Source organism: Saimiri boliviensis, chromosome 11, assembly GCF_048565385.1.
Source record: "Saimiri boliviensis isolate mSaiBol1 chromosome 11, mSaiBol1.pri, whole genome shotgun sequence".
Lineage (NCBI taxonomy): Eukaryota > Metazoa > Chordata > Mammalia > Primates > Cebidae > Saimiri > Saimiri boliviensis.
The window spans coordinates 102,527,501-102,539,846 of record NC_133459.1 but is presented as its reverse complement, the minus strand read 5'-3'; the positions used below and the strand labels follow the sequence as shown (position 1 = coordinate 102,539,846).

General features: G+C 46.6%; 1 pseudogene; it reads left to right on the top strand.

Moving 5' to 3' along the window:
• The first annotated feature begins 4,014 nt into the window (after positions 1–4,014).
• LOC120360508 (GTP-binding nuclear protein Ran-like) lies at positions 4,015–5,967 on the top strand (annotated as a pseudogene).
• The last annotated feature ends 6,379 nt before the right edge of the window (positions 5,968–12,346 follow it).

Here is a 12,346-nt window from a genome sequence, read left to right as displayed (position 1 = left end):
TAAACAGGAGCACCTGCTGGCGCTGAAAGTGATGCGGCTGACTAAGCCTACTTTATTCACCAATATCCCAGTAACTTGTGAAGAGAAAGACTTACCTGGTGATCTCTTTAACCAGCTGATGAGAGATGATCCTTCAACTGTTAATGGTGCAGAAGTTTTAATGTTGGGAGAAATGCTGACTTTACCACAAAATTTCGGGAATATATTTTTGGAAGAGACCTTTTCCAGCTATATCAGCGTTCATAATGATAGCAATCAAGTTGTAAAAGACATATTAGTAAAAGCCAGGTGCTCTGGGAGCCAAGGCAGGAAGATTGCTTCAGACCAAGAGTTTGAGACCAGCCTACACAAAACAGCAAAGCCCCGCCTCTACAAACAAACAAACAAAAAATTCAAATATCAGTGTCCAATAATAAAGTTTTATTGACACCCAGCCATAAAAAAAAATAAAAAACAATCTATTGTATATTTCCAAATAGCTAGAAGAGAAGATTCAGAATGTTCCCAACACAAAGAAATAATAAATGGCTGGGCACAGTAGCTTATGCCTTAAATCTCAGCACTTTGGGAGGCTTTGGCCAGAGGCTCACTTGAGGCCAGGAGTTAGAGACTAGCCTGGGCAACATAGTGAGACTCCCTCTCTACAAAAACAAGAATAAAAAATTAGACATGGCGGGGCGCAGTGGCTCCAGCCTGTAATCCCAGCACTTTGGGAGGCTGAGGCGGGCGGATCATGAGGTCAAGATATCGAGACCATCCTGGTGAACATGGTGAAACCCCGTCTCTACTGAAAATACAAAACATTAGCTGGGCATGGTGGCACGGCACGTGCCTGTAATCCCAACTACTAAGGAGGCTGAGGCAGGAGAATTGCCTGAACCCAGGAGGCAGAGGTTGTGGTGAGCCGAGATCGCGCCATTGCACTCCAGCCTGGGTAACAAGAGTGAAACTCCGTCTCAAAAAAAATAAATAAATAAAAATAAAATAAAATAAAATAAAATAAAATTTAAACCACATTTCTGGGAATAAAAAATTTTGTCCAATTCAAGATAAAAGAAGCGAGAGCTTGAGGATACACATTCCTTTTTTTTTCTGAAATAGAGTATCACTCCGTCACCCAGGCTGGAGTGCAGTGGTGTAATCTCGGCTCACTACAACCTCTGCCTCCTGGGTTCAAGCAATTCACATGCCTCAGGCCCCTGAGTAGCTGGGATAACAGGTACACGCTGCCACACTCGGCTAATTTTTGTATTTTTAGTAGAAACGAGATTTCACCATGATGGCCAGGTTAGTCTCGAACCCCTGACCTCAAGTGATCCTCCCTGCCTTGGCCTCCCAAAGTGCTGAGATTACAGGCATGAGCCACTGCGCCCAGCCGAGGGAATATTTCTAAGAAAAATACTTGGCCGGGCATGGTGGCTCAAGCCTGTAACCCCACCACTTTGGGAGGCCGAGGTGGGTGGATCACGAGGTCAAGAGATCGAGACCATCCTGGTCAACATGGTGGAACCCCGTCTCTACTAAAAATACAGAAAATTAGCTGGGCATGGTGGTGTGTGCCTGTAATCCCAGCAACTCAGGAGGCTGAGGCAGGAGAATTGCTTGAATCCCGGATGCGGAGGTTGTGGTGAGCCAAGATCGTGCCATTGCACTCCAGCCTGGGTAACAAGAGCGAAACTCCGTCTCAAAAAAAAAAAGAAAAAAAAAAAAAAGAAAAGAAAAAAAAGAAAAATACTTATGCATTCAGAGAAAACAACACACAAAAGCTGAACTACAAAATTTCAATTGGGTAGTCAATAACTCTTGGAAGAAAGTCTTCATTATGAACCCTCTTAATGATAAGTGACAGGCAAATAAATATAAACATATAGCCAGGCACCGTGGCTCATGCCTATAATCCCAGCACGTGGGAGGCCAAGGCAGGCAGATCACCTGACATCTGGAGTTGCAGACCAGCCTGGCCAACATTGTGAAACCCCATCTCTACTAAAAACACAAAAAATTAGCTGGGCATGGTGGTGGGCGCCTATAATCCTAGCTACTAGGGAGGCTGAGGCAGGAGAATTGCTTGAACCCAAGAGGCGGAGGTTGCAGTGAGCCAAGATCACACCACTGCACTCCAGCCTGGTGCCTGGTGACAAAATTCTGTCTCAAAAAATAAATATATATGTATTAAATATACATATAGTTGAAGGTTACCCAGGATCTTGATATTGAAAACAAAACAAGCAAACAAACAACACTTTACAGTGTTTAAATTGAAAAAGTAGGCAGATACGTTATATCCCGGAAGTAGTCTCTCGATTATTTTGCCAATATAGTTGGTCTAAGAAACCACTTCTAAATCTTTATGCTCAAACAGTAAGTTTCAAGACTAGTATCCTTTTTTTTTTTTTTTTTTTTTTTCTTTACCTCTGGGTAGCCCAAGAAGGCATCCTTTTTTTTTTTTTTTTTTTAACTTCTTTTTTTTTTTTTTTTTCAGACGGAGTTTCGCTCTTGTTACCCAGGCTGGAGTGCAATGGCGCGATCTCGGCTCACCGCAACCTCTGCCTCCTGGGTTCAGGCAATTCTCCTGCCTCAGCCTCCTGAGTAGCTGGGATTACAGGCACGTGCCACCATGCCCAGCTAATTTTTTGTATTTTTAGTAGAGACGGGGTTTCACCATGTTGACCAGGATGGTCTCGATCTCTCGACCTCGTGATCCACCCGCCTCGGCCTCCCAAAGTGCTGGGATTACAGGCTTGAGCCACCGCGCCCGGCCCTCAACTTCATTTTTTATCCCATTTCCAACAGTTTTGTCAATTAGAACCTTTTTACCATGGACCCATATTCTGAAACTTATTAATTAATTATATTTCCTTATTTTTTTGAGACAGAGTCTTGCTCTGTTGTCCAGGCTGGAGTTCAGTGGTATAATCTTGGCTCACTGCAACCTCTGCCTCCTGGGTTCAAGCAATTCTCCTTTCTCAGCCTCTTGAATAGCTGGGACTACAGGCCCATGCCACCATGTCCAGCTAATTTTTGTGTTTTTAGTAGAGACAGGGTATCACCATGTTGGCCAGGTTGGTCTTGAACTCCTGACCTCAAGTGATCCACCCACCTCAGCCTCCCAAAGGGTGGGATTACAGACATGAGACACCATGCCTAGCCTAGAAATTATATTTATTAACAAATTGTTAGGAAAAAAATTGTTAATGATTACTGAGTCAGGATCATATAATTTTAGAGAATTTTTTTGTTTGTTTTTTGTTTTTGTTTTTGTGACCGTCTCCATTCTGTCACCCAAACTGGAGGGTAGTGATGCAATCACGGCTCTCTGCAGCCTAGACCTCCTGGGCTCAAGCAATCTTCCCACTTCAGTTTCCCCAGTAGCTGAGATTACAGATGCAAGTGACCACACCTGGCTTTTTTTTTTTTTTTTTTTTGTGGAGATGGGGTTTCACCGTGTTGCCCAGGTTGGTCTCAAACTCCTGGACTTAAATGATCCTCTCTGCTTGGCCTCCTAAAGAGCTGGGATTACAGGCATGAGCCACCGAACCCAACCCAGCATCCTTTAAATATTTACATATTCTACTAGCTCTAGAAAGGTAACTAATCAGGGACAAGGTGACAAACAACTGATCACCTGCTAGGGACAGTGCTTGAAAAAAGGAAGAGCTGGGCCAGGCGCGGTGGCTCAAGCCTGTAATCCCAGCACTTTGGGAGGCTGAGGTGGGTGGATCACGAGGTCGAGAGATCGAGATCATCCTGGTCAACATGGTGAAACCCCGTCTCTACTAAAAATACAAAAAATTAGCTGGGCATGGTGGCGCATGCCTGTAATCCCAGCTACTCAGGAGGCTGAGGCAGGAGAATTGCCTGAACCCAGGAGGCGGAGGTTGCGGTGAGCCGAGATCGCACCATTGCACTCCAGCCTGGGTAACAAGAGCGAAACTCCATCTCAAAAAAAAAAAAAAAAAAAGTTAGAGCCACTCAGTCTGACAGGCAGGAGATGCTTCTGGAAGGAATGCCATGATGGCTTCCCAGGGAGAGCCCCAGGTCTAGTTCAAACTTGTACTGGTTGATGGTGGTGGTACTGGAAAAACTACTTTCGTGAAACGACATTTGTCTGGTGAATTTGAGAAGTATGTAGCCACCTTGGGTGTTTAGGTTCATCACCCAAGTGTTCCACACCAAAAGAGGACATATTAAGTTCAATAAATGGGATACAGCCAGCCAGGAGAAATGTGGTGAACTGAGAGATGGCTATTATATCTAAGCCATAGTCCAGTGTGCCATCAAAATGTTTGATGTAAAATCAAAAGTTAGATAGAAAAATGAGCCCAACTGGCATAGAGATTTGGTGCCAGTGTGTGAAAACATCACCTGGTGTTGTGTGGCAACGAAGCGGATATTAACGACAGGAAAGTGAAGACAAAATCTATTGTCTTCCACTGAAAGAATAATCTTCAGTACTATGACATTACTGCCAAAAGTAACTACAACTTTGAAAAGCCCTTTCTCTGGCTTGCTAGGAAGCTCATTGGAGGCTCTAACTTGGGGTTTGCACCCCCGCTCTCCCCTACCGGAGGCTGTCATTGTTATAAGTACAATTTTCAGTGCTGCAAAAGTAGCAATCAAATATGAATTTCTAGCCTGGCCGGGTGTGGTGGCTTACGCCTGTAATCCCAGCACTTTGGGAGGCTGAGGTGGGTGGATCACAAGGTCAAGAGATCAAGACCATCTTGGTCAACATGGTGAAACCTCATCGGCCGGGCGCGGTGGCTCAAGCCTGTAATCCCAGCACTTTGGGAGGCCGAGGCAGGTGGATCACAAGGTCGAGAGATCGAGACCAACCTGGTCAACATGGTGAAACCCCGTCTCTACTAAAAATACAAAAAATTAGCTGGGCATGGTGGCGCGTGCCTGTAATCCCAGCTACTCAGGAGGCTGAGGCAGGAGAATTGCCTGAACCCAGCAGGCGGAGGTTGCGGTGAGCCGAGATCGCGCCATTGCACTCCAGCCTGGGTAACAAGAGTGAAACTCTGTCTCAAAAAAAAAAAAAAAAAGGGGCCGGGTGCGGTGGCTCATGCCTGTAATCCCAGCACTTTGGGAGGCCAAGGAGGGTAGATCACAAAGTCAAGAGATCGAGACCAACCTGGTCAACATGGTGAAACCCCGTCTCTACTAAAAATACAAAAATTAGCTGGGCATGGTGGTGCATGCCCGTAATCCCAGCTACTCAGGAGGCTGGGTTCAGGAGAATTGCCTGAGGTTGGCGGAGGTTGCAGTGAGCCGAGATCGCGCCATTGCACTCCAGCCTGGTTCACGAGAGCGAAACTCCGTCTCAAAAAAAAAAAACAAAAAAACAAAAACAAAAACGAATTTCCTTAGCAAGGCAATTTACTTCTATAGAAGGGTGCGGCTCAGATGGAACAATGGAGAGCACACACCTGGACAAGGAACGGGAAGGGGTACTTACTCCTGACAGAGGTCACCCCTACTGCTGTGTCATCCCCCTAATGGCTAGGGTTAGACCGCGCAGTCTAGACTAATCCCATTGGTTATTTTTAAAGGGATCAGAGGTAGGAGCTGGAGTGGCAGGGTGGGTAGCTTGGTGGGAAGGACGGTTACAGGTAGGTCAGAGCAGGTAGCCAGGGGTCAAAGCAGGTGACTGGAGCAGGACCAAAGCAGGTGATTGGAATGAGTCAGCATGGAGCAGCGGACCAGGGGAACAGATGTGAACTACTGATTAGAACTGGTGGAAAAGGTTGTTTACTGAAACTACAAGGAAGTTAAACTTTAAAATGTTGAATTAAAGAATAAGAGAGCTGAACATATGGATATACTGATTCTTTGAAGAGAAACTTCGGGTTCACTATTTCAACATCATGGACCCAGCTTTGAGAGAGCAGTATGAGCATGACTTAGAGGTTGCTCAGACAACTGCTCTCCTAGATAAGGATGATGACCTAGGAGAATGAAACTGGAGCCCAGCAACAGAAGTCTAGTTTTATAGGCAGCCGTCCTGTGACATCAGAGGCACAAAGTGTGTGCCACTTTATTACCTAGCTAAGTGGAACATGTGCTTCATCTGTGGGATGCTGAAGATGAATGGGCTTCAGAGTGAATTGGTAGTTTAAAAAATACCTTCATGGCCAGGTGCAGTGTATCACACCTGTAATCCCAGCACTTTGGGAGGCTGAGGTGGGTGGATCATTTGAGGTCAGGGGTTTGAGACCAGCTTGACCAACATGGTAAGACCGCCATCTTTACTAAAAATATAAAAATTAGTCTGGCGTGGTGGTGGGCACCTGTAATCCCAGCTACTTGGGAGGCTGAGATAGGAGAATTGCTGGGACTTGAGAGGCAGAGTTTGCAGTGATCTGAGATCGCATCACTGTACTCCAGCCTCTGTCTCTAAATAAATAAATACATACATACATATCTTGGTTGGGTGGACCTGCATAGTTAGCTGTTATGGAATGCAGTTGATTCCTTCTTGAGTTTTAAATATAAGGCTGCTAGAGTCACATCAGAATAAAAAAAGAAAGAAAGAAAGGAAAGGAAGGAAGAAGAAGGAAGAAGAAGGCGGAGGAGGAGGGGGGAGGAAGGAATGAAGGAAGGAAGGCTGGATGAGGTATTACATTGGCTTTGGCATTCATTGAACACAAAATGAAATGCTTTGCTTAGGTTCTCATTTAAGCCTCATAATTTCCATTAAAACATGTATTGGCCGGGCGCGGTGGCTCAAGCCTGTAATCCCAGCACTTTGGGAGGCCGAGGCGGGTGGATCACGAGGTCGAGAGATCGAGACCATCCTGGTCAACATGGTGAAACCCTGTCTCTACTAAAAATACAAAAAATTAGCTGGGCACGGTGGCGCGTGCCTGTAATCCCAGCTACTCAGGAGGCTGAGGCAGGAGAATTGCCTGAACCCAGGAGGCGGAGGTTGCGGTGAGCCGATATCGCGCCATTGCACTCCAGCCTGGGTAACAAGAGCAAAACTCCGTCTCAAAAAAAAAAACAAAAAAAAAAAAACAAAAAAAAAAACCATGTATTAATAGGCCGGGCGCGGTGGCTCACGCCTGTAATCCCAGCACTTTGGGAGGCCGAGGCGGGTGGATCACGAGGTCAAGAGATCGAGACCATCCTGGTCAACATGGTGAAATCCTGTCTCTACTCAAAATACAAAAAATTAGCTGGGCATGGTGGCACGTGCCTGTAATCCCAGCTACTCGGGAGGCTGAGGCAGGAGAATTGCCTGAACCCAGGAGGTGGAGGTTGGGCAGTGAGCCGAGATCGCACCATTGCACTCCAGCCTAGGTAACAAGAGCAAAACTCCGTCTCAAAAACACACACACACACACACACACACACACACACACACACACAGTATTAATTATTTCCATTTTAGAGATTAAAGAAAATAACCTGGCCAAAGTCACACAGCTAGTATGTAGCAGAGACAGGATTCTAACCATTCAGACTCTTAAAACGTTCTTTTCCCATTCCACCACATTATTTTTTTACTTTTTTTTTTTTTTTTTGAGACGGAGTTTTCGCTCTTGTTACCCAGGCTGGAGTGCAATGGCGCGATCTCGGCTCACAGCAACCTCCGCCTCCTGGGTTCAAGCAATTCTCCTGCCTCAGCCTCCCGAGTAGCTGGGATTACAGGCATGTGCCACCATGCCCAGCTAATTTTTTGTATTTTGAGTAGAGACGGGGTTTCACCATGTTGACCAGGATGGTCTCGATCTCTTGACCTCGTGATCCACCCGCCTCAGCCTTTTTTTTTTTTTTTTGAGACGGAGTTTCGCTCGTTACCCAGGCTGGAGTGCAATGGCGCAATCTCAGCTCACCACAACCTCCGCCTCCTGGGTTCAGGCAATCCTCCTGCCTCAGCCTCCCGAGTAGCTGGGATTACAGGCACGCGCCACCATGCCCAGCTAATTTTTTTTTGTATTTTTAGTAGAGATGGGGTTTCACCATGTTGACCAGGATGGTCTCGATCTCTTGACCTCATGATCCACCCGCCTTGGCCTCCCAAAGTGCTGGGATTACAGGCTTGAGCCACCGTGCCCGGCTATTTTTTTACTTTTGAGAGGGAGTCTCATTCTGTCACCTAGGCTAAAGTGCAGTGGTGCAATCTTGGCTCACTTCAAGCTCTGCCTCCCCAGTTCAAGCAATTCTCCTGACTCAGCCTCCCAAGTAGCTAAGATTACAGGTGTGCACCACCACACCTGGCTTTTGTATTTTTAGTAGAGATGGGGGTTTCACCATGTTGTCTAGGCTGATCTTGAACTCGACCTCAGGTGACCCGACAGCCTAGGCCTCCAAAGTGCTGGGATGAGAGGTGTGAGCCACCGTGCCCTGCCTCATTCTACCACATTACATTAACTGGAAATTTTATTTCATTATTTACTTATTTAAAACACAGGGTCTCAGCCAGGCTCAGTGGCTCACGATGGTAATCCTAGCACTTTGGGAGGCTGAGGTGGGTGGATCACCTGAGGTCAGGAGTTCAAGACCAGGCTGGCCATCATGGTGAAACCCCATCTTATTAAAAAGAAAAAAAAAAGAAAAGAAAAACACAGGGTCTCACTTTCTCACCCAGGCTGGAGTGTCACCTAGGCTAGAGTACAGTGGGATGATTATAGCTCACTGTAGTGTCAAACCTCTGGGCTCAAACTATCCTCCAGCCTAAGCTTCCTGAATAGCTAGGACTACAGGCATGAGCCACCTCGCCTAGCTAATTTAAAAAAAAAAAATTGAGGGCCAGCCATGGCGTGGTGGCTCATGCCTGTGATCCCAGCACTTTGGGAGGCCAAAGCGGGCAGATCATGAGGTTCGGGGCCATCACCAACATGATGAAATCCCGTCTCTACTAAATATACAAAAAAATTAGCCAGGCATGGTGGCAGGTGCCTGTAATCCCAGCTACTCGGGAGGCTAAAGCAGGAGACTCACTTGAACCCGGGAGGGGGAAGTTGCAGTGAGCCGAGATCATCGTGCCACTGCACTCCATCCTGGGTGATAGAGCGAGACTCCATCTTAAGAAAAAAAAGGTGGGGGACCTCCTCTTTTGGCTTTGGAGCTCCCTCTCCCTCTGTCTCTGTACCAGGGAGCCTCTTCCTTCTGCCTTCTCTTCTCTTTCTTGCCTATTAAACACTCTGCTTTTTGCTGGGCGCGGTGGCTCATGCCTCCCAACAATTTGGGAGGCCAAGGTGGGCAAATCACGAGGTCAAGAGTTCAAGACCAGTCTGGCCAAAATGGTGAAACCCCTGTCTCTACTAAAAATACAAAAATTAGCTGGGCATGGTGGCAGGCACCTGTAATCCCAGCTACTCAGGAGGCTGAGGCAGGAGAATTGCTTGAACCCAGGAGACAGAGGTTGCAGTGAGCTAACATGGCGCCGTTGCACTCCAGCCTGGGAGACAGAGCAAGACTCTGACTAAAAAAACAAAACAACACAAAAAAAACCACTCTGCTCCTTAAAACCACACACACACACACACACACACAACCCGAAAGAAAACAGTGCCAGACACAGGGGCTCATGCCTGTAATTTCAACGCTTTGAGAAGCCAAAAACAGGAGGATCCCTTGAGCCCAGGAGTTCAAGACTAGCCTAGGCAACATAGTGGGACCCTCTTCTCTACTAAAAACTTTTTAAAAAATTAGCCTGGCATGGTAACATGCTATCCCAACTACTAGGGAGGCTGAGGCGGGAGGATAGCTTGAGTCTGGAAGCTCAAGGCTTGCAGTGAGCCATGATTGTGTCACTGTACTCTCTCCCAAAGTGCTGGGATTATAGGCTTAAGCCACTATGCTCAGCCAGAAATTTTAGCTTGAATAAAATGGACTCTATTCTGAAAAGGTAGAGAAGATAAGAGGTCTTATTAATGTTTATATTCCCCGTACCCTATAGCATCATGCTATCTGCCTATGCATTTTCAATGAATAGGAATCAGCATCGTCAGAAGCAAATATACCACCATTATATTTCCAGAAAAAAGAAGGTGGAAGAAGAGAAGGAAACAGGCTCTGCAACACAAGACATCTGGTACATCTTATCACTTGCACACTGATAAATGCATTCACTGTATATTTGTTTCTTAATGTAACAACAAGGTTTACACTACAACCTTAATAGCTGGTAGCCTAAGGTATCACCTTTCCTTCTATACTCAGCCACACTGGTTAAGATGAAATCTTCTTGCCTTTCACTCTAGTTGCTGCAATAGTAGTCAATTGTTCCAAGAGGACAAGGCTTGCTTAGAGGAAGGACTATCCTCAGATCCCAAGGTACTGCCTCAATCATTCACCGAATATTAACTGAATGCCTGTTCTGGGTCAGGAACTAGGTTAGGCATCAGTTGGAAATGCAGGTTCTTACATGACAGAATGATTCATGGTGCTTTGTGACTTAAATGCCTATAGGCTAAGGTGGACTTCTTTTCATATGATTTTCTTTTTTTTTTTTTTTTTGAGACGGAGTTTCTTGTTACCCAGGCTGGAGTGCGATGGCACGATCTCGGCTCACCGCAACCTCCGCCTCCTGGGTTCAGGCGATTCTCCTGCCTCAGCCTCCTGAGTAGCTGGGATTACAGGCATGTGCCACCATGCCCAGCTAATTTTTTTTTTTTTTTTTTTTTTTTGAGACCGAGTTTCGCTCTTGTTACCCAGGCTGGAGTGCAATGGCGCGATCTCGGCTCACCGCAACCTCCGCCTCCCGGGCTCAGGCAATTCTCCTGCCTCAGCCTCCTGAGTAGCTGGGATTACAGGCACGCGCCACCACGCCCAGCTAATTTTTTGTATTTTTAGTAGAGACGGGGTTTCACCATGTTGACCAGGATGGTCTCGATTTCTCGACCTCGTGATCCACCCGCCTCGGCCTCCCAAAGTGCTGGGATTACAGGCTTCAGCCACCGCGCCCGGCCCTTTCATATGATTTTCAAATGTTACTTCTAAAAAGGAGAAGAGAAGTTTTTGGTTTTCCTCCAAATAGAAGAAAGAAGTCTGAGTACAAGACCAAGCTAGGAATCTTTGCCTGAAGGAATTCAGGGGAAGTTTGTGGAGCTAAAAGAACTTGTTTTAGAAGCTCCACTTCCATTACTAGCACACACACATCAAAGAGCTTTGTGCTTCAGAGCTAGTAGCACCTAACCAAGACGGTATTAACCTAAGTGAGGCTTTAGGAGAACAAAGCACTACCACGGCTGCTTCTCCTTTAAACAGATTCAAGGGCTGGGCGTGGTGGCTCACTCCTGTAATCCCAGCACTTTGGGAGGCTGATGGGGGCAGATCGACTGAGGTCAGGAGTTCCAGACCAGCCTGACCACCATAGAGAAACCCCGTCTCTACTAAAATATACAAAAATTGGCTGGGTGCGGTGGCTCACACCTATAATCCCAGCACTTTGGGAGGCCGAGGTGGACGGATCACCTGAGGTCAGGGGTAGGAGACCAGCCTGACCAATGCGTAGAAATTCTGTCTCTACGGCCGGGCGCGGTGGCTCACGCCTATAATCCCAGCACTTTGGGAGGCCAAGGTGGGTGGATCACGAAGTCAAGAAATCGAGACCATCCTGGTCAACATGGTGAAACCCCATCTCTACTAAAAATACAAAACATTGGCTGGGCATGGTGGCGCGTGCCTGTAATCCCAGCTACTCAGGAGGCTGAGGCAGGAGAATTGCTTGAACCCAGGAGGTGGAGGTTGTGGTGAGCCAAGATTGCGCCATTGCACTCCAGCCTGGGTAACAAGAGCAAAACTCTCAAAAAAAAAAAACAAAAAAAAAACACCAATTTCAGCCAGGCACAGTGGCTCACCCCTGTAATCCCAGCACTTTGGGAGACCAAGGTGGGCGGATCACCTGAGGTCAGGAGTTTGAAATCAGCCTGGCCAACATGGCAAAACCCTCATCTCTACTAAAAAAAAATACAAAAATTAGCCGAGTATGGTGGCACACTCCTGTAATCCCAGGTATTCAGGAGGCTGAGGCAGGAGAATCACTTGAACCTTTGAGGCAGAGATTGCACTGAGCTGAGATCCAGCCGCTGCACTCCAGTCTGTGCAACAGAGTGAGACTGTCTCAAAAAGAAAAAAAAGAGAGAGAGAACTTCACTTAAAACAAAGTGGATGCGGGACACTGTGGCTCACACCTATAATCCTAGAACTTTGGGAATCTGAGGCAAGAGAATGGCTTGAAGACAGGAGTTCAAGGCCAGCCTGGACAACATAGTGAGACTCTCTCAACAAAATTAAGAAAAAAATTAGCCAGCTACAGTGTAGGCTCAGTTACTTGGGAGGCTGAGGCATGAAAATGACAAACCCACAAGTTCAAGGCTGCAGTGAGCTATGA